This window comes from Canis lupus, chromosome 22 (genome assembly GCF_048164855.1).
Source record: "Canis lupus baileyi chromosome 22, mCanLup2.hap1, whole genome shotgun sequence".
Lineage (NCBI taxonomy): Eukaryota > Metazoa > Chordata > Mammalia > Carnivora > Canidae > Canis > Canis lupus.
Window position 1 is genome coordinate 54,674,644 of NC_132859.1, and position 26,325 is coordinate 54,700,968.

Sequence of the window (26,325 nt, forward strand, 5' to 3'; positions counted from 1 at the left end):
AGAAAGAAAGAAAGAAAGAAAGAAAGAAAGAAAGAAAGAAAGAAAAAAGAAAGAAAGAAAGAAGAAAGAAAGAAAAAGAAAAAAGAAAGAAAGAAAGAAAGAAAGAAAGAAAGAAAGAAAGAAAGAAAGAGTGGCACCTGTGTGGCTCTGTCAGTTAAGCTTCTACCTTAGGCTCAGATCATGATCCAGGTCCCAAGGCAGGCTCCCTGTTCAGCAGGGAACCTGCTTCTCCCTCTCCCTCTGCCTCTCTCGCTCATGCTTTATCTCTCCTCACTCTCTCAAATAAATAAAAAACATCTTTGAAAAAGAAGCAAACAAGCAAACCCACAAGGAAGAGAAATCGCCCATGTAGAAGAATTTCAAACAATTTGTGAAGACATTCCACCCTCAAGTTCATGAGCATAGCTTCCCACTCTTCTGTGTGGAATACACATAGTAACTTCCTCTACAAAATATAATATGAAAAACTTAAAATAATATTGATAATATAATAATAATAATTAATAATAATAAAGAATGAGTTTACTACTGAGAAAGCTGACAAACACTACCTCAGCAAGATGATCAGATCGATACCAAGACTGATGAATCATGTTGATAGTATCTATCCTTTATATGATATAATGAAAATGGCAGTATGTCTCTGTATATAATCCACAAAAACAGTTCAGTCATGAGATAAACAACAGACATGTCCCAACTGAGGGAAATTTTACAAAATACTCTACTTCTCAAAGTGTTCCAGTTCAACAACAACAAGGAAAGGCAGAAAGACTGTCACAATCCAGATGAGCCTAAGGAAAGAGGAGGACAAATGGAATGTGATATGAGGGATTGTAACTTAGCAAAAACTAAGGAAATCTGAATAAACTATGGCCTTTGTTTTTCTTTTTTTTTTTTTTTTGGTCTTTTTTGAAAATTTTTTTTAAGGTATTTATTTATTTATTTGTGATAGTCACAGAGAGAGAGAGAGGCAGAGACACAGGCAGAGGGAGAAGCAGGCTCCATGCACCGGGAGCCCGAGGTGGGATTCGATCCCGGGTCTTTTTTTGGTCTTTTTTGGATGCAAAGTTTTTAATATTGATTCATTAGCTAATATTTGTACCGTACTAATATAAGGTATCAATAATTGGAGAAATTGAGTGCGAGTGCATGCGAATGCTCATCTCAATTTCCCTATAAATCTTTGTTTTTTTCCTAATAAATAAGATTTATTTTGAAAATTGACTTAAGTGAATCAGGCTCCAAGTGTGAAGACATTTTAAGAATAGTTGAATTAACTTTTGCCTTATTCTTAAAGAGTTCCTTTGATGGAAACAAAGTAAGAATTTTAGATCAGAAGGAAAGAAAAACACTTATGAACATGCATAATGCCTCCTCAACCTGAAAAGCAGGAACAGATAATAAATAGCAAAAATCAGATAAAAATAATTCTAGTATAATAGACACGATATTGCAAGTGCATTTAAAATTAGCAATGCATAACATTTATTTCCTTGACATTTGTCTTCCAAAGAGTTCAAAGTGTTTCAGTGTCACTTGAAACAGGGGAAGAATCTCAGGGAAGGATCCTTCACATAAATAATAGGACCAATAATGTCTCTCAGTTCTTTCTAAATCCATAAAGATGCATTTCCTGATGAGTGACTGAGCTGTGAAGAAAGAGATGAGAAGCACTCATCCCTCTGAATTACTTGTGTCAGAATATTTTAACCATAGTACCACGGATAGTAAATTATCCTTATTAACAGGAAATATGTCTCAGATTGGAATCTGAGCAATTAGATGTGCAGAGAAAAAAAGCTTTGACTCGCTCCTCATCTTTTAAAGATAAAGGAGAGCTTTTCTATGTACAAAGTCAGTTGTCAAGATAGCCTTATGGAATAAGAGTCTGCAGCATGGAATCCTGCTGCACAGCTGGGAAGCCCACGCCCCAGGTCTTCCTGATCTCAAATCCCTGGACCTGTCCCCCAACAAAGGCTGCCAAGCTGAGGTCATTTGCAATTGCTCTCTTAGGAGCTCTGGGGAAGGCGGAAGGAGCTAGATAGGATGGGATGGGAAGTGTGGAGGCCAAGAAAATTAAGGCCATTCCAATTTAAATTCAGCTTTAGCACAAGTCCACCCATCCCAGGTCCCTGTGAAGAAGAGCTGAAATTTACATTACTTCAGTTACAGGAAAAAAAACAAAAGTTTACAGCTTAATGACCTAGAAAGCCCCACAATAGAATCAAAACTGAGCCCAGGCCAAGGACAGGAAGCCCCTATTAGAATGAGAACAGAGCTCAATGCCCTAGAAGGCCCCATATCAAAATGTAAACAGACCTTGAGGAATTGCTCCAGCCCTTCTGGAGGTCCCCAAGACCAGCCCTTAAAACTAAGCTAAAACCCATCTCCAAGTCCCTGCTTCACTCTGTTGGGTATACTTGGACACAAGCTCGAGCTTGTAAATAAACCCTCCTGTGTTTGCATCAGTGTCAGCTTCTCTGAGATAAAAAAACAAAACCAAAAGAAGCTCGGACACAGGTAGAGTAAACGCAGGGTTCTGAGAGAATCGGCGGAGACCCGGGGACTTGGGAGCTCTTCTGTGGAAGCCCATGCAGACTGGGGGGGAAGGATGCTCAGTCCCAGATCCAGAGGAACCAGAGACCCCACCCGCATCCTGCCCACCAGGGGGGTCTCAGGGAGCAGCACTGCACCGCCCACTGGAGGCCAGAGGTGCTGATGCCCACCCTGCCTCTGATCCCGCAGTTGCATCTACCAAGCAGATGTGCACCTGATAATCAGCGCCAGAGCCCATCCCCAGACCCTGCACAGACCACTCACTGCCACCAAGTTGTCGGACCACAGAAGATGCAGAGATTCAGCTCTGCCTGGAAAGAAGGATCTAGCTTCCTTTGTACTTTGTGCTTTATTTTCATTTATTTTTTTTATTTTTTTATTAATTGCCTTATTTTAATTTTTATGTATGTACCTTATATATTTCTTATTTTTATTTTCATGGTACTTTAATTGTGTTTCATATTTTGGGATTTAGAGTCTTTGAAAATGCAGGCCAAAATAATCTGGTGTGTTTTTGTTTTTTTTTTTTGGAGGGCAGTTGTTATTGTTTTCCATGGTTTTTCTTTTTCTTCCCTCTTTCTTTTCTGGAAAAGGTAATGAGATGGAGAAATTCACCTCTATAAAATAATATGAGGTAGTACTCACAGCCAGGAAGTCCATCAATACACATATATGATGTCTAACTACAGTTTAAAACAATTATTATAAAGATAGCAGCTGGGCTGGAAAAAGAGCACAGAAGAAAACTAGAGAATCCCTTACAGTAGAAATAAAAGAACTAAAATCTAGTCAGGCCAACGTTAAAAATGCTATAACTGAGATGCAGTCCCACGTGGAAGCCATAAAAACAAGAAAGGTTATGGACCACAGAAACAGACGTAGGGAAGTCAGCCACTTATTAAAACAATAACATTCATATTTTAGGAGACTCAGAAGATGAAGAGAGAGAACAGGTGGGCCTTGCTCAGCCATTAGAAACGACAAATACCCACCATTTGCTTCAACGTGAATGGAACTGGAAGGTATTATGCTGAGTGAAGTAACTCAATCGGAGAAGGACAAACATTGTATGTTCTCATTCATTTGGGGAATATAGATAATAGTGAAAGGGAATATAAGGGAACGGAGAAGAAATATGTGGGAAATATCAGAAAGGGAGACAGAATATAAAGACTCCTAACTCAGGGAAATGAACTAGGGGTGATGGATGGGGAGGAGGGCGGGCGGTGGGGGTGAATGGGTGATGGGCACTGAGGGGGGCACTTGCCGGGATGAGCACTGGGTGTTATTCTGTATGCTGGCAAATTGAACACCAATAAAAAATAAAATTATTATTAAAATAAAAGAAAGAAAGAGGGATCCCTGGGTGGCGCAATGGTTTAGCGCCTGCCTTTGGCCCAGGGTGCGATCCTGGAGACCCGGGATAGAATCCCACGTCAGGCTCCCAGTGCATGGAGCCTGCTTCTCCCTCTGCCTGTGTCTCTGCCTCTCTCTCTCTCTCTGTGACTATCATAAATAAATAAAAATTTAAAAAAATAAACAAACATTAAAAAAAAGAAAGAAATGAAAGAAAAAGAAAGAAAGAAAGAAAGAAAGAAAGAAAGAAAGAAAAAAAGAAAGAAAAAAAGATAGATTGGCACCTGGTTGGCTCAGTCAGTTAAGCTTCTGCCTTAGGCTCAGATCATGATCCAGGTCCCAAGGCAGACTCCCTGTTTAGCAGGGAACCTGCTTCTCCCTCTCCCTCTGCCCCTCTCGCTCATGCTTTTTCTCCTCTCTCTCTCTCTCTCTCATATAAATAAATAACATCTTTGAAAAAGAAACAAACAAAGAAACCCACAAGAAAGAGAAATCTCCCAAGTAGAAGAATTTCAAACAATTCGTGCAGACATACCACACTCAAGTTCATGAGCATATCTTCACACTTTTATGTGTGCAATACACATAGTAACTTCCTTCTGCAAAATATATTATGAAAAACCTAAAATAAGAATGATAATATAATAATAATAATAATAATAATAATAATAATAATAATAATAAATCACTTTACTACGGAGAAAGCTGACAAACACTACCTCAGCAAGATGATCAGATCGATACCAAGACTGAAAAATCATGTTGATAGTATCTATCCTTTATATGATATAATAAAAATAGCAGTATATCTCTGTATATAATCCACAAAAACAGTTCAATCATGAGATAAACAACAGACATGTCCCAACTGAGGGAAATTTTACAAAATACTCTACTTCTCAAAGTGTTCCATTCAACAACAACAAGGAAAGGCTGAAAGACTGTTACAATCCAGAGGAGGCTAAGAAAACAGGAGCACAAATGGAATGTGATATGAGGGATGGTAACTTAGCAAAAGCTAAGGAAATCTGAATAAAGTATGGACTTTGGTTAATGCGAATATTTTAATATTGATTCATTAGCTCCTATTTGTACCGTACTAATATAAGATATCAATAATTGGAGAAATTGAGTGCCAGTGCATGCGAATGCTCTGTACTATCTTTTCAATTTCCCTCTAAATCTTTGTTTTTTTCCTAATAAATAAGATTTATTTTGAAAATTGACTTAAATGAATCAGGCTCCAAGTTTGAAGACATTTTAAGAATTGTTGAATTAACTTTTGCCTTATTCTTATAGAGTTCCTTCGGTGTGAACAAAGAAATAATTTTATATCAGAAGGAAAGAACAACACTTATGAACGTATAATGCCTCCTCAACCTGAAAAGCAGGAACGGATAATAAATAGCAAAAATCAGATAAAAATAATTCTATTATAATAGACACCATATTGCAAGTGCATTTAAAATTAGCAATGCATAACATTTATTTCCTTGACATTTGTCTTCCAAAGAGTTCACAGTGTTTAAGTGTCAGTTGAAATAGGGGAAGAATCTCAGGGAAGAATCCTTCACATAATAATAGGACCATTGTAATAATATCTCTCAGTTCTTTCCAAATCCATAAAGATGCATTTCCTGATGAGTGACTGAGCTGTGAAGAAAGAGATGAGAAACCCTCATCCCTCTGAATTACTTGTGTCAGAATATTTTAACCATAGTACTACGGATAGTAAATTATCCTTATTAACAGGAAATATGTCTCAGATTGGAATCTGAGCAATTAGATGGGCAGAGAAAAAAAAACTTTGACTCGCTCCTCATCTTTTAAAGATAAAGGAGAGCTTTTCTATGTACAAAGTCAGTTGTCAAGATAGCCTTAGGGAATAAGAGTCTGCAGCATGGAATCCTGCTGCACAGCTGGGACGCCCACAACCTTGGTCTTCCTGATCCCAAATCCCTGGGCCTTTCTCCCAACACATGCTGCCAAGCTGAGGTCATTTGCAATTGCTCTCTTAGGAGCTCCAGGGAAGGGGAAAGAGCTAGATAGGATGGTACTGGACGCAAGGAGGCCGAGAAAATGAAGGCCTTTCTACTTTAAGTTCAGTGTTCGAACAAGTCCAGCCATCCCAGGCCCCTGTGAAGAAGACCTGAAATTTACATTACTTCAGTTACAGGAAAAAAAAAACAAAAGTTTACAGCTTAATGTCCTAGAATTCCCCACAATAGAATGAAACTGAGCCCATGCCAACGGCTGGAAGCGCCTACTAGAATGAGAGCAGAGCTCAATACCCTTGAAGGCCCCATATCAAAATGTAAACAGACCTTGAGGAATTGCTCCACCCCTTCTGGAGGACCCTGAGACAAGCCCTTAAAACTAAGCTAAAACCCACCTCGGGGTCCAAGTCCCTACTCCGCTGTGTTGGGTGTACTTGGACGCAAGCTCAAGTTTGGAAATCAACCCTTGTGTGTTTGCATTGGTGTCAGCTCCTTAGTGGTTTCTCAGATTCGCAATCTTGAGCACAACACCCCCATGTCCCCTCCCACCTTGGCTGAACCTCTATCCCCTGCCACCCAGGGTGACAGTTACCTCCCTGCCTACAACACCTGGGCACAGGCCGTCACACAGGTCCCATGGGCATGGTGGGCACTCCTGCCATCCCTGGCCTCCCAGAGGAAAGAAGGAGGTTTTGGCAGTACACACTCCCATGGTGACCCCAGGGCTCCCTGCCCAGGACAGACAGGTTGGGGTCTGTGTCCCTGACGTCAGCTCCTCCTCCCCGGTTTTCCCACAGGAAATGAAGGAGGAAGCCCTGGTCTCCTCTAGGGACATCACGCTGGGGGACCTGGATGTCAAAAGGATGTTCAGCAGTCACGTCATGTTTTGGGACTACTATGGGGTAGGGTGAGGCTGAGGGGCCAGGGGGATCGGGACCCAGAAGGACCGGGGGTTTCTGGGTAGGGAACACTGGGCTTCAGAGCCCGGGGGAAGAACAGCAGCCAACAACACACAGCTGCATTGTAGGTTGTTTGGGATGAACACCGTGCCCCCACCCTCGGGGTCTCACGGATGAGGAGGCCACTAGGACGGGGCCTCCAGGGATTGCCATGTGAGCTGAACCCCAAAGGGGTGAGGGACAGCCCCTGAAAAGCAGGGGGCTGGGGTGGAGGCCATGGGGCAAGTAAGGGGACCTGGGGGCAGGGTGCATGGCCGTGACTGGAGGAGGACACACATCGATCTGATGAGGGTCGGAAGGGTCAGGGTGATATCCACCATCAGCACTTTTTATATTTCTAAATTCTATGCATTCAATTTGAGACAATTTGCAATTTATAAACATACATAGTATGATGACCCCCAGATAATGCCCCTGGTCCAGCCAGGGCCCTGCACTCACCACACGGGGCCCCAGGGGAAGGTGACACAGCATACCCCAGACTGGGGTCGCCTTTATCTGTAGATGTCTCCGTGTGCATCTTAGAGAAAGGGGATGCCCTGTGTTCACCAGCCCCCCACACCATCCTCCCATCCCCCAGACCCACACCATCCCCTAACATTATCATCCCCCGTGGCATAGCCCCTACACCATCTCCCTTACACACACACAGCCTCACACAATCCCCACCCACACTATACCCCAACACCATCCCCCTTACACCATCCCCCACACCCCACCACCGTCATACCCATGCCCACACACCATCCACCCCCACACCATTGGCCCCTAACAAGGACCCAGTGCAGCTGCACCCTGTGGGACATGCTCAAACTCCCTGGGGTTCTCTGGATACCCTGCTCCCATCAGAAGCCCGGGTGTCCCATTGAGTACCCAGGGGTTGCAGGGAGGAGGGAAGGCAGGGAGCCCCAGACAGTTTGTGTACAGGAGAGTGGTGCAGAGCACACACTGTACCCTGCCTCCATCCACGGTCCCTCCTGGAGGGTGGGACACCCTGCACAGGACAGCAGCCCCTAACCCAGAGGGACCTGGGCTGACTTGGGCCCATGCTCTGTGGGGGCTGGGTTGATTTGAGGCCCCAACAGTCCCAGCTCAAAGACTAATGGAATCAGGCCCCCATAGCCCTGGCCAACCCTGGATTCTGGCCCCAGGCTGAGTGAGCCCTCTCAAAGCTGGATGTGGCCTCCTGGGCCCTGGGCATGCCCCACAGATACAGGTCGCTTATCTAGGGCAGCCCTGGGGATCCCGGGTCACACCAGTGTGGGGAGTGGAGGGGTAAGCCGGTGGGCCACACCCACACCCACACGATAAGGCAGGCTCCTCCAGGTGCTGGGGCTCCAGAGGGCCCGAGGCCAGGGTCCAGCTGCCCTGCGGGGACCCAGCACAGGAGCCCATGAGCTGCAGGTCCAGGTCAGCTCTGCTGTCCTCAGAATCGTCACTCAGGCTGAAACCTCAGGACACACGCCCCCACCCGGATCAACACATGCTCCCAGGTGGGGAACTCCAGCACCAGCCCACCCACCCCGTTTGATTCTTGCCCCCACTTAAAGGACAGGAAGTTCTCCTTCCCCAGGGGAAGGCACGCACCCACGGCTCTGGGCCCGATTGCTGTAGAAAGTCAATAAAGTGATGTGGTGCGAAAATGCACAGCCAGCCCATTTCTGCGTCTCCCAGAACTCTTTGCATGGGGCATGGAGAGACCCCCAGACAGGAGGAGCGGGCACCACCTAGGCCCCAACCAGCCCCTGCAGGGGCGCCGCCAGGCAAACACAGCTGACGTCCCCACGTGCCTTCCAGGGGAGGCCGGACCCACTGCTGGATATGGGAATGTGGCCAAGCCGGAACTTCCAGCTCAGCTGACCCTCCAGCTGAAAGTCCTGCACGAGTGAGCCCCGGCGTAGCCAGGAGAGCCCAGCTAGCCGCCCAGCGCCAGCACCAGAAATGATATTCTGCCAACGATTTTGGGGTTTTGGATGACCCAGCCAGAGGATCCGACAGCTGCACGGGATAGCTGCATGTGATAGACACACACGCACCTCAAAACCAACAAAAGTCAGAATCCCCCCAATGTTGTCAAACAGCAGCCAGATGGTTACATACACTACGCTGTGGTCCCCAATAGGATACATGGAAAACGCTATAAGCCATGACTGCAGAGGTGCTGGAGGCATGGAGATGTGCCTGCTGTGTTCCAACAAAGAGGGCAGAGGGGCAGGAAGCATCCTTCGGAGGGGGGCCCTCCTAGGAAAGGATACCAGGTCCCTGTGAAGGCTACGGAGAGTGAAATCTGTCCTCCTATCTTTCTGCTTCTGGTTTTCCTCCTAAATGCCATTTTCCTCAATCATTTTAGCAAGAATTTATTTTTTGTTTTTAAATTTCTTTTTATTGGAGTCCAATTTGTATGAATTCTTTCTTCAGCAAGTGTGTCATTCAGGAGAGAAAGAGAGATAAAGATTTTCCCAGACAGGCAACATATAAAGGAGTTCAGGACCACTTAACCAGTCCAGTAAGGAATTTTAAGAGGGACTCTTCTAGTGGGGGAAAAAAAGAGATCAAAAGCAACAAAGACTAGAAAGGCCCAGAGAACGTCACCAGAAAAACCAACTCTTCCGGTAACACAATGGCACAAAGTTCATATCTTTGAATAATCACTCTGAATGCTGATAGACTAAATGCTTCAATCAAAACATATAAGGTATCAGAGTGGCTTAAAAAGCAGTATCCGGGATGCCTGGGTGACTCAGGGGTTGAGCCTCTGCCTTTGACTCAGGGTGTGATCCTGGAGTCTGGGATCGAGTCCCATATTGGGCTCCTGGTGGGGAGCCTGTTTCTCTCTCTGCTTAATTTTCTGCCTCTCTCTCTCTCTCTCTCTCTCACTCTCACTATCATAAATAATATTATTATTAAAAAACAACATCCATCTGTACGCTGCCTAAAGGATGCTCACCTTAGACCTATAGACACCAACAGATTGAAAGTCAGGGGATGGAAAATCATATATCACGCTAATGGATATCAAAAGAAAGCTGGAGGACCCATACTTATATCAGACAAACGAGATTTGAAACCAAACCCTGGGGGACACATGGTGGCTCAGTGGTTGAGCATCTGCCTTCGGCTCAGGGTGTGATCCTGCGATCCCAGGATCGAGTCCCACATCAGCCTCCCTTTGGGGAGCCTGCCTCTCACTCTGCTATGTTCCTTCTTCTGCTTCTCTGTGTATCTCTCATGAATATATAAATAAGTAATTAAAATTTCAAAAAGAAAGAACAAATACTGTAAGAAGAAATGAAGAAGGGCAATATTTCATAATTAAAAAGACTCTCTATCAAGATCAAACAACTAAATATTTATGCTGCCAACATGGGAGTACCTAAATATAGAAACCACTGTTGGTGGGAATGTGAACTGGTGCAGCCACTCTGGAAAACTCTGTGGAGGTTCCACAATGAGATAAAAATAGACCTGTACAACGACCCAGAAATTGCACTGTTGGGGATTAACCTCAAAGATTCAGATGCAATGAAACGCCGGGACACCTGCACCCTGAGGTTTATTTTTTTTTTTTAATTTTTATTTATTTATGATAGTCACAGAGAGAGAGAGAGAGGCAGAGACACAGGCAGAGGGAGAAGCAGGCTCCATGCACCGGGAGCCTGATGTGGTATTCGATCCCGGGTCTCCAGGATCGCGCCCTGGGCCAAAGACAGGCGCCAAACCGCTGCGCCACCCAGGGATCCCTCACCCTGAGGTTTATATTAGGAATGTCCACAATAGCCAAACTGTGGAAGGAGCCTCCCTGTCCATCAAAGTTGAATGGATAAAGAAGATGTGGTTTATATATACAATGGAATAATACTCAGTCATTAAAAATGACAGATACCCACCATTTGCTTCAACGTGAATGGAACTGGAAGGTATTATGCTGAGTGAAGTAAGTCAAACGGAGAAGGACAAACAGTGTATGTTCTCATTCATTTGTGGAATATAAATAATACTGAAAGAGAATATAAGGGAATGGAGAAGAATTGTATAGGAAATATCAGAAAGGGAGACAGAACATAAAGACTCCTAACTCTGCGAAATGAACTAGGGGTGCTGGGAGGGGAGGAGGGCAGAAGTGTGTGTGAATGGGTGATGGGCACTGAGAGGGAACTTGATGGGATGAGCACTGGGTGTTATTCGGAATGTTGGTCAATTCAACACCAATACAAAATAAATTTATTTAAAAAAAAAGATCCAACAACTAAATATTTATGCTGCAACATGGGAGTACCTAAATATAGAAACGAATTAACAACAAACGTACAGGAACTCACTGATAATAATACAATGACAGGGGATTTTAACACCCACTTATGACAATGGACCGATTGTCTATGCAGAAAATCAACAGGGGAACAATAGCCTTGACACACTGGACCACAGGGACTCAACAGATATAGTCTGAATATTTCTTCCTAAAGCAGAATACACATTCCTTTCAAGTGCACATGGGATATTCTCCAGAACAGATCATATCATGGGCCACAAATCAGCCCTCAACAGGTACAACAGGTACAAGAAGGTTGATATCACACACTGTACATTTTTGGAACTCGATGCTATGAAACTCGAAGTCGACAGTAAGAAAAAAGAATTGGACAGACAAAAAACACGTGGAGATTATGATCATCCTACTAGAGAATGAATGGATCAACCAGGAAATTAAAGAGGAAATTTAAAACAAATGAAAATTATGTTTGAAAACATTATGAAAAAATGAAAATATGTTTCTCCAAAACTCTGGAATGTAGCAAAGGCAGTCCTAAGAGGGAAGTACATAGCAATACAGGCCTACCTCAAGAAACAAGAAGTCTCCAATACACAACCTAACCCTACACCTAAAGGAACTGGAAAAGAAATAGCAAACAAAGCCTAAAGCCTACAGAAGAAGGGAAAAAATAAAGATGAGAGCAGAGATAAAAAATACAGAAACAACAAAACAGTAGAATGGAATAACGAAACTAAGAGCTGGATCTTCAAAATAATAAATAAAACGGATCAAGCCATAGCCAGCTTTATCAATGAGAAAAGAGAAAAGACCTATATAAATAAAATCACAAATGAGAGAAGAGAGATCACAATCAACACCAGAAAAATAAGACAATTATAAGGGAATACTATGAAATTATATGCTAACAAACTGGGAGAACTGGAAGAAATGGACAAATCCCTAGAAATGTGCAAACGAGCAAACCTGAAATAGGAAGAAATAGAAAATGTGAACAGACCCATAACTAGCAAAAGAATTGAATCAGCAAGGAACCTGGGTGAATCAGTGGTTGAGCATCTGCTTTGGCTCAGGTCATGATCCCGGGGACCTGGGGGATCAAAGGTCCCCGCATGGAGCCTCATTTTCCCTCTGCCTATCCCTCTCTCTCCCTATGTCTCGCATGAATCCATAAATAAAATCTTTAAAAAAGAAAAAAGATAAAAAGATGAGAAAGGACCCAAATAAAATCACAAATGAGAAAAGAGAAATAACAACCAACACTACAGAAATACAAAGGATTATAAGAGAACATTATGAAAAATTATATGCCAGCAACCTAGAACCTGGAAGAAATAGATCAATTCCTGGAAACATATAACATAACAAAAATGATAAAGGAAGAAATAAGAAACTTGAACAGACAGATAACCAGCAAAGAAATTGAATCAGCAATCAAGAACCTCCCAACAGGAGATGCTTAGATCAATAGAACAAAATGGAAATCCAAAACAAGGTACAAACCTGTAACTCTATGATCCATTAATCGACAACAAGGCAGCAAGGAATATCCAAAGGCACAAAGATAGTCTCTTCAACAAACCCTAACCATGACCCCAGGATAAGAACAAATGATGTTGGGAAAACCAGGCAGCCACATACAGAAGAATTTAACTGGACCACTTTCTTATACCATATATATAAAAAATAAATTCAATATGGATGAAACACCTAAATGTGAGACCTGAAACAATACAAAGAAGAAAAGATAGGCAGCAAAGTCTTTGACATTGTCCATTGGATCTTCTTTCTAGATATGCCTCTGAGGTGAGGGAAACAAAACCAAAATTACTATTGGGACTTCATCAAATTGAAAAGCTTCCGCAAAATGAAGAAAACAACCAAAGCTAAAATGCAACATACAGGAGGAGGGGCAAGATGGCGGAAGTGTAGGGTCCCCAAATCACCTGTCCCCACGAAATTACCTAGATAACCTTCAAATCATCCTGAAAATCTATTAATTCGGCCTGAGATTTAAACAGAGACCAGACCGAATGCTACAGTGGAAAAGTTCGTGATTCTATCAAGGTAGGAAGACGGGAAAAAGAAATAAAGAAAAAAAGGGCATCCAAGGGTGAGGGGCCCTGTGAGGAGCCTGGCTAAGGCCGGGAAGTACCCACAGGACAGAAGAGCTCTGTCCTGGGAGAAGGAGGAGCTTCACCAATCTTCCAGGGCAGAATGGCAACTTCAAGGAGTCAGAGCAGGACCCAGGAGGGCGGGGATGCCCTAGGGATCCCTGGGACACTAATAGACACCTGCACTCCCGGGAGAGTGCTGCGAGCTCCCTAAGGGCCGCAGGGCACATGCATTGACCGGGGAGCAGCTCTGTCAGGATCGGGTGGCAGCTCTGCACAAAGGGGTTTTCACGGCCCTAGGAGCAGCTTGGCAGCAGCGCCTCCTGCAGAGGAAGAGGCTCCATTCAGAGGGGGATGCGGAGCTCCAGGAGCAACTCAGAGGGGCTCGGGCGGTGGCTCTGCAGTGAGGTGGCTATGCGGCCGGGAGCGAGAATCCAACAGCACAGGCCCCGGAGCACAGGGCGCCGGGGCACAGCCCAGGATTCGGCCTCCCCAGGGACAAGCAGAGGCCCGCAAGGCCCAGGACAGCAAGGACGCTCCTGTCCAGAGCTGAGCAGATCAGCGGACCCGCCTCAGAGCCTCCAGGACCTGCAGAAGGACTGCTCCTGAGTTACTGCGGGGGCTGAATACAGGTTTCCAGAGCTAGCCGCTACCACTGGAGTTGTTCCTCCTGGGGCCTCATGGGGGAAACTAATCCCACTGAGCCCTGCACGAGGCAGGGGACATAGCGGCTTCCCCAAGTACTAACACCTGAAAATCAGCACAACAGGCCCTTCCCCCAGAAGACCGGCTAGACAGGCAAGTTCCAGGGGAAGTCAAGGGACATAAAGTATACAGAATCAGAAGATACTCCTCCATGTTTTTTTTTTATTTCTGATTGCTTCGCCCTCCCCTTTTCCCCCCTTTCTTTCTTTTTCTTTTTCATTTTAATTTTTTAAGGTATTTATTTATTTATTTATTTATGATAGTCACAGAGAGAGAGAGAGGCAGAGACACAGGCAGAGGGAGAAGCAGGCTCCATGCACCAGGAGCCCGATGTGGGATTCGATCCCGGGTCTCCAGGATCGCGCCCTAGACCAAAGGCAGGTGCCAAACCGCTGCACCATCCAGGGATCCCTTTCTTTCTCTTTTTATTCCCTATTTCCTTCTTTCTTCCTTTATTCTTTTTCGTTTTTCTCTTTTCTTTCCTTCTTTCTCTCCTCTCTTTTTCTCCTTTTCCCAATACAATTTCTTTTTTTTTTTTTAATTTTTTTAAGGTATTTATTTATTTATGATAGTCACAGAGAGAGAGGCAGAGACACAGGCAGAGGGAGAAGCAGGCTCCATGCACCGGGAGCCCGATGTGGGATTCGATCCCGGGTCTCCAGGATCGCGCCCTGGGCCAAAGGCAGGCGCCAAACCGCTGCGCCATCCAGGGATCCCTTCCCAATACAATTTCTTTTTGGCCACTCTGCACTCAGGAAAATGACTAGAAGGAAAACCTCACCTCAAAAGAAAGAATCAGAAACAGTCCTCTCTCCCACAGAGTTACAAAATCTGGATAACAATTTAATGTCAGAAAGCAAATTCAGAAGCACTATTATACAGCTACTGGTGGCTCTAGAAAAAGCATAAAGGACTCAAGAGACTTCATGACTGCAGAATTTTGATCCAATCAGGCCGAAATTAAAAATCAATTGAATGAGATGCAATCCAAACTAGAAGTCCTAACGATGAGGGTTAACGAGGTTTCTACCTCGAACGAGTGAGTGACATAGAAGACAAGTTGATGGTAAAGAGGGAAACTGAGGGAAGAGCAAGATGGCGGAAGAGCAGGGTCTCCAAATCACCTGTCTCCACCAAACTACCTAGAAAACCTTCAAATTATCCTGAAAATCTATGAATTCGACCTGAGATTTAAAGAGAGACCAGCTGGAATGCAACAGTGAGAAGAGTTCGCGCTTCTATCAAGGTAGGAAGACGGGGAAAAAGAAATAAAGAAACAAAGGCCTCCAAGGGGGAGGGGCCCCGCGAGGAGCCGGGCTGAGGCCGGGGCGAGTGTTCCCAGGACAGGAGAGCCCCGTCCCGGAGGAGCAGGAGCTGCACCGACCTTCCCGGGCGGAAAGGGGCTCACGGGGAGTTGGAGCAGGACCCAGGAGGGAGGGGATGCCCTCGGGCTCCCCGGGACAGTAACAGCAACTCCGCGCCCAGGAGAGTGCGCCGAACTCCCTAAGGGCTGCAGCGCGCACGGCGGGACCCGGAGCAGCTCGGGGGGGGGGGGGGGGGGGGGAGGGGGGGGGGGGCTCGGGCGGCGGCTCCACGGAGGAGGCTGCGCGGAGGGGGCTGCGCGGCCCCGGGAGCAGCTCGGCCGGGCTCGGGCAGAGGAAGAGGCTCCGTGCAGAGGGGCCTGCGCGGTTCCAGGAGCAGCTCGGAGGGGCTCGGGTGGTGGCTCCGCGGAGGGGGTTGCGCGGCCCGGGAGCGCGAATCCACCAGCGCAGGCTCCGGAGCACAGGGCGCCGGGACACAGCCCAGGATTCGGCCTCCCCCGGGACAGGCAGAGGCTGGGAGGGCCCAGGACAGCAAGGACGCTCCTGCCCCAGCTGAGCAGATCAGCGGCCCCGCCCCGGAGCCTCCAGGCCCTGCAGACGGAGTTCCTGCCGGAGCTGAATCCAGGTTTCCAGAGCTGCCCCCACTGAGCTCTGCACCAGGCAGGGGCACAGCAGCTCCCCAACTGCTAACACCTGAAAATCAGCACAACAGGCCCCTCCCCCAGAACACCAGCTAGACTGACAACTTCCAGGAGAAGCCAAGGGACTTAACACAGAATCAGAAGATACTCCCCTGTGGTTCTTTTTTTGTTTGTTTGTTTGTTTTGTTGTTTTTTTGTTTGTTTGTTTGTTTTTGTTTTATTTTTGTTTTGCTTTTTGATTTGTTTCCTTCCCCCACCCCCTTTTTTTCTCCTTTCTTTTTCTTTCTCTTTTTCTTTTTTTTTTCTTTCGTTTTTTTTTCTCTTCCCTTTTTTTCTCTTTCACTTTTCTTTCCTTCTTCTCTCCTCACTTTTTCTCTTTTTCCCAATACAACTTGCTTTTGGCCACTCTGCAATGAGCAAATGACTAGAAGGAAAACCTCACCTCAAAAGAAAGAATCAGAAACAGTCCTCTCTCCCACAGAGTTACAAAATCTGGATTACAAATCAATGTCAGAAAGCCAATTCAGAAGCACTATTATACAGCTACTGGTGGCTCTAGAAAAAAGTATAAAGGACTCAAGAGACTTCATGACTGCAGAATTTAGAGCTAATCAGGCAGAAATTAAAAATCAATTGAATGAGATGCAATCCAAACTAGAAGTCCTAACGACGAGGGTTAACGAGGTGGAAGAACGAGTGAGTGACATAGAAGACAAGTTGATAGCAAAGAGGGAAACTGAGGAAAAAAGAGACAAACAATTAAAAGACCATGAAGACAGATTAAGGGAAATAAACGACAGTCTGAGGAAGAAAAACCTACGTTTAATTGGGGTTCCCGAGGGCGCCGAAAGGGACAGAGGGCCAGAATATGTATTTGAACAAATTCTAGCTGAAAACTTTCCTAATCTGGGAAGGGAAACAGGCATTCAGATCCAGGAAATAGAGAGATCCCCCCCTAAAATCAATAAAAACCGTTCAACACCTCGACATTTAATTGTGAAGCTTGCAAATTCCAAAGATAAGGAGAAGATCCTTAAAGCAGCAAGAGACAAGAAATCCCTGACTTTTATGGGGAGGAGTATTAGGGTAACAGCAGACCTCTCCACAGAGACCTGGCAGGCCAGAAAGGGCTGGCAGGATATATTCAGGGTCCTCAATGAGAAGAACATGCAACCAAGAATACTTTATCCAGCAAGGCTCTCATTCAAAATAGAAGGAGAGATAAAGAGCTTCCAAGACAGGCAGCAACTAAAAGAATATGTGACCTCCAAACCAGCTCTGCAAGAAATTTTAAGGGGGACTCTTAAAATTCCCCTTTAAGAAGAAGTTCAGTGGAACAGTCCACAAAAACAAAGACTGAATAGATATCATGATGACACTAAACTCATATCTCTCAATAGTAACTCTGAATGTGAACGGGCTTAATGACCCCATCAAAAGGCGCAGGGTTTCGGACTAGATAAAAAAGCAGGACCCATCTATTTGCTGTCTACAAGAGACTCATTTTAGACAGAAGGACACCTACAGCCTGAAAATAAAAGGTTGGAGAACAATTTACCATTCGAATGGTCCTCAAAAGAAAGCAGGGGTAGCCATCCTTATATCAGATAAACTAAAATTTACCCCAAAGACTGTAGTGAGAGATGAAGAGGGACACTATATCATACTTAAAGGATCTATTCAACAAGAGGACTTAACAATCCTCAATATATATGCTCCGAATGTGGGAGCTGCCAAATATATAAATCAATTATTAACCAAAGTGAAGAAATACTTAGATAATAATACACTTATACTTGGTGACTTCAATCTAGCTCTTTCTATACTCGATAGGTCTTCTAAGCACAACATCTCCAAAGAAACGAGAGCTTTAAATGATACACTGGACCACATGGATTTCACAGATATCTACAGAACTTTACATCCAAACTCAACTGAATACACATTCTTCTCAAGTGCACATGGAACTTTCTCCAGAATAGACCACATATTGGGACACAAATCGGGTCTGAACCGATACCAAAAGATTGGGATTGTCCCCTGCATATTCTCGGACCATAATGCCTTGAAATTAGAACTAAATCACAACAAGAAGTTTGGAAGGACCTCAAACACGTGGAGGTTAAGGACCATCCTGCTAAAAGGTAAAAGGGTCAACCAGGAAATTAAGGAAGAATTAAAAAGATTCATGGAAACTAATGAGAATGAAGATACAACCATTCAAAATCTTTGGGATGCAGCAAAAGCAGTCCTAAGGGGGAAATACATCGCAATACAAGCATCCATTCAAAAACTGGAAAGAACTCAAATACAAAAGCTAACCTTACACATAAAGGAGCTAGAGAAAAAACAGCAAATAGATCCTACACCCAAGAGAAGAAGGGAGTTAATAAAGATTCGAGCAGAACTCAACGAAATCGAGACCAGAAGAACTGTGGAACAGATCAACAAAACCAGGAGTTGGTTCTTTGAAAGAATTAATAAGATAGATAAACCATTAGCCAGCCTTATTAAAAAGAAGAGAGAGAAGACTCAAATTAATAAAATCATGAATGAGAAAGGAGAGATCACTACCAACACCAAGGAAATACAAACGATTTTAAAAACATATTATGAACAGCTATACGGAAATAAATTAGGCAATCTAGAAGAAATGGACGCATTCCTGGAAAGCCACAAACTACCAAAACTGGAACAGGAAGAAATAGAAAACCTGAACAGGCCAATAACCAGGGAGGAAATTGAAGCAGTCATCAAAAACCTCCCAAGACACAAGAGTCCAGGGCCAGATGGCTTCCCAGGGGAATTTTATCAAACGTTTAAAGAAGAAATCATACCTATTCTCCTAAAGCTGTTTGGAAAGATAGAAAGAGATGGAGTACTTCCAAATTCGTTCTATGAAGCCAGCATCACCTTAATTCCAAAGCCAGACAAAGACCCCACCAAAAAGGAGAATTACAGACCAATATCCCTGATGAACATGGATGCAAAAATTCTCAACAAGATACTGGCCAATAGGATCCAACAGTACATTAAGAAAATTATTCACCATGACCAAGTAGGATTTATCCCTGGGACACAAGGCTGGTTCAACACCCGTAAAACAATCAATGTGATTCATCATATCAGCAAGAGAAAAACCAAGAACCATATGATCCTCTCATTGGATGCAGAGAAAGCATTTGACAAAATACAGCATCCATTCCTGATCAAAACTCTTCAGAGTGTAGGGATAGAGGGAACATTCCTCGACATCTTAAAAGCCATCTATGAAAAGCCCACAGCAAATATCATTCTCAATGGGGAAGCACTAGGAGCCTTTCCCCTAAGATCAGGAACAAGACAGGGATGTCCACTCTCACCACTGCTGTTCAACATAGTACTGGAAGTCCTAGCCTCAGCAATCAGACAACAAAAAGACATTAAAGGCATTCAAATTGGCAAAGAAGAAGTCAAACTCTCCCTCTTCGCCGATGACATGATACTCTACATAGAAAACCCAAAAGTCTCCACCCCAAGATTGCTAGAACTCATACAGCAATTCGGTAGCGTGGCAGGATACAAAATCAATGCCCAGAAGTCAGTGGCATTTCTATACACTAACAATGAGACTGAAGAAAGAGAAATTAAGGAGTCAATCCCATTTACAATTGCACCCAAAAGCATAAGATACCTAGGAATCAACCTCACCAAAGATGTAAAGGATCTATACCCTCAAAACTATAGAACACTTCTGAAAGAAATTGAGGAAGACACAAAGAGATGGAAAAATATTCCATGCTCATGGATTGGCAGAATTAATATAGTGAAAATGTCAATGTTACCCAGGGCAATATACACGTTTAATGCAATCCCTATCAAAATACCATGGACTTTCTTCAGAGAGTTAGAACAAATTATTTTAAGATTTGTGTGGAATCAGAAAAGACCCCGAATAGCCAGGGGAATTTTAAAAAAGAAAACCATATCTGGGGGCATCACAATGCCAGATTTCAGGTTGTACTACAAAGCTGTGGTCATCAAGACAGTGTGGTACTGGCACAAAAACAGACACATAGATCAGTGGAACAGAATAGAGAATCCAGAAGTGGACCCTGAACTTTATGGGCAACTAATATTCGATAAATGAGGAAAGACTATCCATTGGAAGAAAAACAGTCTCTTCAATAAATGGTGCTGGGAAAATTGGACATCCACATGCAGAAGAATGAAACTAGACCACTCTCTTTCACCATACACAAAGATAAACTCAAAATGGATGAAAAATCTAAATGTGAGACAAGATTCCATCAAAATCCTAGAGAAGAACACAGGCAACACCCTTTTTGAACTCGGCCATAGTAACTTCTTGCAAGATACATCCACAAAGGCAAAGGAAACAAGAGCAAAAATGAACTATTGGGACTTCATCAAGATAAGAAGCTTTTGCACAGCAAAGGATACAGTCAACAGAACTCAAAGACAACCTACAGAATGGGAGAAGATATTTGCAAATGACATATCAGACAAAGGGCTAGTTTCCAAGATCTATAAAGAACTTATTAAACTCAACACCAAAGAAACAAACAATCCAATCATGAAATGGGCAAAAGACATGAACAGAAATCTCACAGAGGAAGACATAGACATGGCCAACATGCATATGAGAAAATGTTCTGCATCACTTGCCATCAGGGAAATACAAATCAAAACTACAATGAGATACCACCTCACACCAGTGAGAATGGGGAAAATTAACAAGGCAGGAAACCACAAATGTTGGAGAGGATGCGGAGAAAAGGGAACCCTCTTACACTGTTGGTGGGAATGTGAACTGGTGCAGCCACTCTGGAAAACTGTGTGGAGGTTCCTCAAACAGTTAAAAATATACCTGCCCTACGACCCAGCAATTGCACTGTTGGGGATTTACCCCAAAGATACAAATGCAATGAAACGCCGGGACACCTGCACCCCGATGTTTATAGCAGCAATGGCCACGATAGCCAAACTGTGGAAGGAACCTTGGTGTCCAACGAAAGATGAATGGATAAAGAAGATGTGGTTTATGTATACACTGGAATATTACTCAGCTATTAGAAATGACAAATACCCACCATTTGCTTCAACGTGGATGGAACTGGAGGGTATTATGCTGAGTGAAGTAAGTCAGTCGGAGAAGGACAAACATTATATGTTCTCATTCATTTGGGGAATATAAATAATAGTGAAAGGGAATATAAGGGAAGGGGGAAGAAATGTGTGGGAAATATCAGAAAGGGAGACAGAACGTAAAGACTGCTAACTCTGGGAAACGAACTAGGGGTGGTAGAAGGGGAGGAGGGCGGGGGGTGGGAGTGAATGGGTGACGGGCACTGGGTGTTATTCTGTATGTTAGTAAATTGAACACCAATAAAAAATGAATTTAAAAAAAAAGAGGGAAACTGAGGAAAAAGGAGACACACAATTAAAGACCAGGAAGACAGATTAAGGGAAATAAACGACACCCTGAGGAAGAAAAACCTACGTGTAATTGGGGTTCCCGAGGGCGCCAAAATGGACAGAGGGCCAGAATATGTATTTGAACAAATCATAGCTGAAAACAATACTAATCTGGGAAGGGAAACAGGCATTCAGATCCAGGAAATAGAGAGATCCCCCCCTAAAATCAATAATAACCATCCAACACCTCGACATTTAATAGTGAAGCTTGCAAATTCCAAAGATAAAGAGAAGATCCTTAAAGCAGCAAGAAACAAGAAATCCCTGACATTTATGGGGAGGAGCATTAGGGTAACAGCAGACCTCTCCACATTGACATGGCAGGCCAGAAAGGGCTGGCAGGATATATTCAGGGTCCTCCATGAGAAGAACATGCAACCAAGAATACTTTATCCAGCAAGGCTCTCATTCAAAATGGAAGGAGAGATAAAGAGCTTCCAAGACAGGCAGGAACTGAAAGAATATGTGACCTCCAAACCAGGTCTGCAAGAAATTTTAAGGGGGACTCTTAAAATTCCCCTTTAAGAAGAAGTTCAGTGGAACAATCCACAAAAGCAAGGACTGAATAGATGTCATGATGACACTAAACTCATATCTGTCGATAGTAACTCTGAACGTGAATGGGCTTATTGACCCCATCAAAAGGCGCAGGGTTTCGGACTAGATAAAAAAGCAGGACCCATCTATTTGCTGTCTACAAGAGACTCATATTAGACAGAAGGACACCTACAACCTGAAAATAAAATATTGGAGAACCATTTACCATTCAAATGGTGCTCAAAAGAAAGCAGGGGTAGCCATCCGTATATCAGATAATCTAAAATTTACCCCGAACTGTATTGAGAGATGAAGAGGGACACTAAATCATACTTAAGGGATCTATCCACAAGAGGACTTAACAATCCTCTACATATATGCCCCGAATGTGGGAGTTGCCAAATATTTAAACCAATTAATAACCAAAGTGAAGAAATACTTAGATAATAATACACTTACACTTGGTGACTTCAATCTAGCTCTTTCTACACTCTATAGGTTTTCTAGGCAAAACATCTCCAAAGAAACGAGAGCTTTAAATCATACACTGGAGCAGATGGATTTCACAGAAATCTACAGAACTTTACATCCAAACTCAACTGAATACACATTCTTCTCAAGTGCACATGGAACTTTCTCCAGAATAGACCACATACTGGGTCACAAATCCGGTCTGAATAGATACCAAATGATTGGGATCGTCCCCTGCATAGTCTCAGACCATAATGCCTTGAAATTAGAACAAAGGTATCCCTGGGTGGCGCAGCAGTTTGGCGCCTGTCTTTGGCCCAGGGTGCGTTCCTGGAGACCCGGGATCGAATCCCATGTCGGACTCCCAGTGCATGGAGTCTATTTCTGCCTATGTCTCTGCCACCCTCTCTATCTATCTATCTCTCTATATCAGTGTGGCTATCATAAATAAATTTTAAAAAGAAAAAAAAGAAAAAAAAATAGACCTTCTCTACAATCCAGCAATTGCACTGGTGGGGATTTACCCAAAGATTCAGATGCAATGAAATGCCGGGTCACCTGCACCCCGATGTTTATAGCAGGAATGTCCACAATAGCCAAACCGTGGAAGGAGCCTGGTGTCCATTGAAACATGAATGGATAAAGAAGATGTGGTTTATGTATACAATGGAATATTACTCAGCCATTAGAAAAGACAAATACCCACTATTTGCTTCAACGTGGATGGAACTGGAGGGTATTATGCTGAGTGAAGTAAGTCAATCGGAGAAGGACAAACAGTGTATGTTCTCATTCATTTGGGGAATATAAATAATAGTGAAAGGGAATATAAGGGAATGGAGAAGAAACGTGTGGGAAATATCAGAAAGGGAGATAGAACATAAAGACTCCTAACTCTGGGAAATGAACAAGGTGTGCTGGAAGGGGAGGAGGGCAGGAAGAGAGGGTGAATGGGTGACGGGCACTGAGTGGGACAGTTGACGGGAACAGCACTAGGTGTTATTCTGTATGTTGGTCAATTGAACACCAATAAAAAATAAATTTATTTAAAAAAAAAGTTAAACAACTAAATATTTATGCTGCCAACATGGTAGTATCTAAATATACAAACCAATTAACAACAAACATACAGGACCTCACTGATAATAATACAATAACAGGGGATTTTAACACCCACTTATGGAAATGGACCGATCATATATGCATTAAGTCAACAAGGGAACAATAGCCTTGACACACTGGACCACAGGGACTCAACAGATATAGTCTGAACATTTCTTCCTAAAGCAGAATACACATTCCTTTCAAGTGCACATGGGACATTCTCCAGAAAGGATCATACCATGGGCCACAAATCAGCCCTCAACAGGTACAACAGGTACAAGAAGGTTGATATCACACCCTGCACATTTTCGGACCACAACGCTATAAAACTCGAACTCGACAGTTAGAAAAAATTTGGACAGACCAAAAATACGTGGATATTATGAACATCCTACTTGAGAATGAATGGAGCAACCAGGAAATTAAAGAGGAAATTTAAAACAAATGAAAATGAAAACATGTTTCTCCAAACTTCTAAGATGTAGAAAAGGCAGTCCTAAGGGGGAAGTAGAATAGCAATACAGGCCTACCTCAAGAAACAAGAAGTCTCCAATACACAACCTAAACCTACATCTGAAGGAGCTAAAAAAGGAATAGCAAACAAAGCCTAAAGACTACAGAAGAAGGGAAAAAAAAGTGAGAGCAGAAATAAACAATACAGAAACAACAAAGCAGTAGAATGGAATAATGAAACAAAGAGATGGTTCTTCAAAATAATTAAGAAAATGGATCAAGCCCTAGCCACCCTTATCAACGAGAAAAAAGACTTAATAAATAAAATCATAAATGAGAGAAGAGAGATCACAATCAACACCAGCAAAATTAGACAATTATAAGGGAATACTATGAAAGATTATACGCTAACAAACTGGGGGATCTGGAAGAAATGGACAAATCCCTAGAAATGTGCAAACGAGCAAATCTGAAATAGGAAGAAATAGAAAATGTGAACAGACCCATAATGATCAAAGGAATTGAATCAGCAAGGAACCTGGGTGAATCAGGGGTTGAGCATCTGCTTTCGCTCAGATCATGATCCCGGGGTCCTGGGGAATCATGTCCAACACAGGGCCCACTGGAGCCTCATTTTCCTTCTGCCTTTACCTCTGCCTTTCTGTGTCTCACATGAATACATAAATAAAATATTTAAAAAAGAAAAAAGATAAAAAATGAGAAAGGACCCAAATAAAATCACAAATGGGAAAAGAGAAATAACAACCAACACTAGAGAAATACAAATAATTATATGAGAACATTATGAAAAATTATATGCCAGCAACCTAGAACCTGGAAGAAATAGATCAATTCCTGGAAATATATAACATAGCAAAAATGAAAAAGGAAGAAATAAAACACTTGAACAGACAGATAACCAGCAAAGAAATTGAATCAGCAATATAGAATCTCCCAACAGGAGACGCTTAGATCAACAGAACAGAATGGAAAGCCGAAACAAGATACAAACCTGTAACTCTATGATCCATTAATCGACAACAAGGCAGCAAGGAATATCCAATGGCACAAAGACAGTCTCTTCAACAAACCCTAACCCTGATCACAGGATAAGAACAAATGGTTTTCGGAAAACCAGGCAGCCCCATGCAGAAGAATCAAACTGGACCACTTTCTTACACCATATATAAAAAATAAATTCAAAATGGATGAAAGACCTAAATGTGAGACCTGAAACAATACAAAGAAGAAAAGATAGGCAGCAAAGTCTTTGACATTGTCCATTGGATCTTCTTTCTAGATATGCCTCTGAGGTGAGGGAAACAAAAGCAAAAATATTATTGGGACTTCATCAAATTTAAAAGCTTCTGCAAAGTGAAGGAAACAACCAAACCTAAAAGACAACATACAAAATGAGAGGAGATATTTGTAAACAACCCGTCCAATAAAGAGTTAGCATGCAAAATACATAAAGCAATTATAAATCTCAGCATCCTAAACACAAATTATCCAACTACAGATGGGCAGAAGAGATGAATAGACTTTGTCTCTGACAAGACATCCAGATGGCCACCAGACACACGGAGAGGCACTCAGCATCACCCATCATCAGGGAAATGCAAACCACAATGAGATGTCACCTGACAGCCATCAGAATGGCTAAAATTAACAACACAAGAAACAACAGGTGTTGGTGAGGCTATGGAGAAGGGGGAGCCCCCTTACACTCCTGGTGGGCATGCGAAAATGTACAACCACTGTGGAAAACAGTGTGGAGGGTCCTCGAAATTTTAAAAATAGGGGATCCCTGGGTGGCGCAGTGGTTTGGCACCTGCCTTTGGCCCATGGCGCAATCCTGGAGACCCAGGTTTGAATCATACTTCGGACTCCTGGTGCATGGAGCCAGCTTCTCCCTCTGCCTCTGTCTCTACCTCTCTCTCTGTGACTATCATAAAAAAATAAAATAAAAAGAAGTTAAAAATAGAGCTAACCTATGATTCCAAAATTGCACAGCTAGGTAATTACCACGAGGATACAAAAGTAGTTTAGTAGATTGGAAGAGGGACACGCAGCCCAGTGTTTGTAGCAGCGTTATCAACAAAAGTCAGTCTGTGGATACAGCCCAGATGTCCATCGACAGAAGAATGGGCAGAGACAATGTGGTAAATACACACTGTGACATCACTGGGTCATCAGAAGAGATGAAATGAAGCCATTTAAAATGAAGTGGGAGAAGTGGAAAGGACTTATGCTAAATGAACTCAGTCAGTCAGAGAAGACAGATACCAAATACCATACAATGGCATTCACATGTGAATTTTAAAAAACCAAACAAACTGGCAAAGGGGCAGAGGGG